This window comes from Morone saxatilis, unplaced genomic scaffold (genome assembly GCF_004916995.1).
Source record: "Morone saxatilis isolate NCDOM2014 unplaced genomic scaffold, NCSU_SB_2.0 Contig9, whole genome shotgun sequence".
Lineage (NCBI taxonomy): Eukaryota > Metazoa > Chordata > Actinopteri > Moronidae > Morone > Morone saxatilis.
The window spans coordinates 8,885,859-8,889,083 of NW_023340268.1; the positions used below are offsets into that span (position 1 = coordinate 8,885,859).

Consider the following 3,225-nt stretch of genomic DNA (forward strand, 5'->3'; position numbering starts at 1 on the left):
AACTCTTTAATCAGCTAAGCTCTTTTTTAAATAGCTTTTTTTGATTAACCAACAATCCAAAAACTCAAACATGAATCAGTTTACAGTGACATAAAACAACCAACACAGCACTGGTTCTTTATTTTCTACCCCTCATCAAAAACAGAAAGGTATTTTTATTCAGTGTTAATGTCACTTGTATAATGTGACACAGGCACTCTTTTTATTTTGATTAAACTGTACTACACTCGTAGCACAAGTACACATAAGAAAGAGATCTCAACGACTCATCCTTACACGCCGACACTCACTCTCCCTCTCTTTCACACATACAAACCAATTTCATACCATAAAACAAAAGCAGCAGGAGTGCGTTACAATAATCCTCATCAGAAATGACACTAATTACACGGCGTGGACGGCACCACCGGTGTGCTTTATGCATGAGCAACCGGTGAAGGCAAAGAGACGGCGGAGTCAGCTGAGCTACAGGTGTCACACCACAGGTGACAAAGACAGACTGTTGCCAAAGATACGGCGCTAATGCCGACTCACCTGTCCCGGAAATCTAATCATAACCCTAAATGCACATTAACATAGATTTTTTACACTGGTGCAGAAGGAGTTTCTGTTTTGTGTTTCTTTCAAATGGTTCATGTTTGTGTTTATTTTGGGCAGTATGGATAAAACACTACATCACATCATATTACGTCATTTTATATTGAGGTCTTCATCAGGATACAGCAAATCTGGTCACTACTAATATCGTACAACCCTTCAACTACTATTCCCAAGATCGACTGATAAAATATTTATGGGTAAAATAACCAAATGGGAATGTTTGTTTTTGTTGTATCCAGCTGACAAATAATGACTTCATCACACTGATGGACAAATATTTCAGAAAACAAACAAGAAAACACTGATTTGCAACATTGCAGCAGCCAAATACACCGAGAAATATTAAAAAGCTACAGTAGTTTAAATGATAAACAAAATCTCAGCAGGAACTAGATACATTTATATAACTATATTTATATGACTTCAGGCTATATGAGCGTATCACCCTCCTCTAAACGTCATTAAAAGAGACCTGAGAGTTTCCTCCTTTATGTTTTTAAACAGGTTGAAGTGAAAGACTGAAAAAATTAACAAATTACTGACAAGGCAGCTGAGATTTTTAAAAACTGTGCACCGATTTGGCACCGATGAGACTCAGAAGGCTTCTTCCTTAAACACATAACATTATTCAAGAATATTTCAGTTAAATATTCGTTAACATGTTAAAGAATAATTAACTGAAATATTCGAGTTGACGCTGTCAGAGCTGCTTCGTCTCTTTCACTGTGTGCTGCCTGCCACAGTATTTAAATCACAGCACACTCTTTGACATTAATATTTTACCACAAGCTGTTTTTTCTGAATTATACATCAGAAAAAACTGTTTTCGTATTGCCGCACATCAGATAATGTATATACCAACATGTCACCAATATCAGCCGATAATATCGACAAACCGATGTATTGGTTAGAACTACGATAAGAAAACTGCACATGAACTTGATGTACAGTCAAGTAATGTTAATTAACTTTAATATACGTGATGCAAGATCACTGTTTTCATAAATCGGTTAATGCACCAATATTTCCTCAAATAATTTCTGTCTAAAAGTCAGAAAATGCCTGTTCAAATTCCCCACAGCTCAAATCAAACCCTGTGAACTGCTTGTCCACAGATATTCACGATCATCTGCCACAAAGGAAACGCATCAAATCAAACATTTTCGAGAAGCCAGAACCGGCAAATATTTGGTTATTTTGTTGGTTGAAACACGACCCCACTCCTGCAGCAGCAGCGTCAGCGTTAAAGTAAGCTCTTTTTGACAGCTCTGGTGTGACGCTGTACAAAAGGTTAGAGGCTGACACAACAGAGCGGAGAGTGGGCGTCGTGGTCTCGTCCCCCCCACCTACAACACACAGCTTAAAAACTCAAAGGGCTTCTGATCTGTGCCTCTGTGCCTCTGCTCCTCAGACAAATATACACCCATCTATCTTATCTTCATCCATTAAACACCAGAGCACACAGAGGGGAGACGTGAATGAATTAAGTTTTACATGATGGAGAATCTGGGTGGAAAAACACAACAAGAATATATTTTTTAATCAATCAGAATAACACACCGGCAGAAATCATCCTGTGTTTTGGAGAAGTCTCGGGTCTTTCTTTCTTTCTTTCTTTCTTTCTTTCTTTCTGTCTTTCTTTCGTTGAGCTGCTTATCATTTGCAGGCTGCCCTATTTGGCTCGGCACAAGAGAGCACTGGCTGAGCATATGGAGTCTGCGTAGCTGCATCACCATCTGGGAAAAACAGAAACTACGTAGGTGTATCACCATCTGCTGTCGGCAAACATTTACACAGGCATTTCTCTTACACACGCTGGTTTTAATGCACGTCTAGTAGTAGCTGACTAACAGCAGCAGCAACGGCAACGTCCAGTAAACTGTGTTTGAGTTTTCTCCCCTTTACTTCAGGTTCAATCTGGTGTTACTATATCGATAATATATCAATATCACAGTTGTAATTATCAATTACCGTAAATAATATTTTATCCATGTCACCCCGCTTTCATTACAGCACGTAGAAGAGCAGAAATCTATAAGAAAACTTTATTTATTTATTTTGTTTATTGGGAATAAAAACAAGAATGTTGCTTCCTGTACAGACAGTGAGGCAGTGTTGTATTTGCATTATTTAAATATATAAATAAAGTTGATTTGACTTTGTTAAGCTTTGTTGTTCTGGCTCTGCTGTTTGTCTACCAGTGTGTAAGTTAACTGAAAACAACAGAAACCAGAGTTAAGTAAAGCTGATTCTGACGCAGAGTCGTAGCCGGTAAACGACACTTAAAATATGAATGCTGCTGCAAGAAAACAACAACAATAAATCCTAAAAGATGAACGCATTACACACATCTTCAACCCGGCAGCACAGAAGATCCCCTCAGTCTCGAGGCGGACACCTACGATTAGTGTCGCCCCTTTCAGTATCTGACTGAAATAAGAGCACAACGTTCCCTTCAGTTCCTGAGGTACGGCTTTAAATAATGGACGACATCACAGCGACTTTGACCTTTGACCGCTGAACCCTAATCGGCTCATCCTTGAGTCCAAGTTGGAGGGATGGTTGGTGACGTATGAAAAGTAAACGATCTTTAATGCCTCAGGAAAAATGAATCCTGAATGTCTG

The 3,225-nt window shown here is 38.9% G+C and overlaps 1 protein-coding gene across 1 annotated transcript in view; it reads right to left on the reverse strand.

Annotated features, from left to right (window-relative positions):
• akap9 (A kinase (PRKA) anchor protein 9) overlaps window positions 1-3,225 on the reverse strand; it is a 70,115-nt gene that overhangs the window by 63,707 nt on the left and 3,183 nt on the right.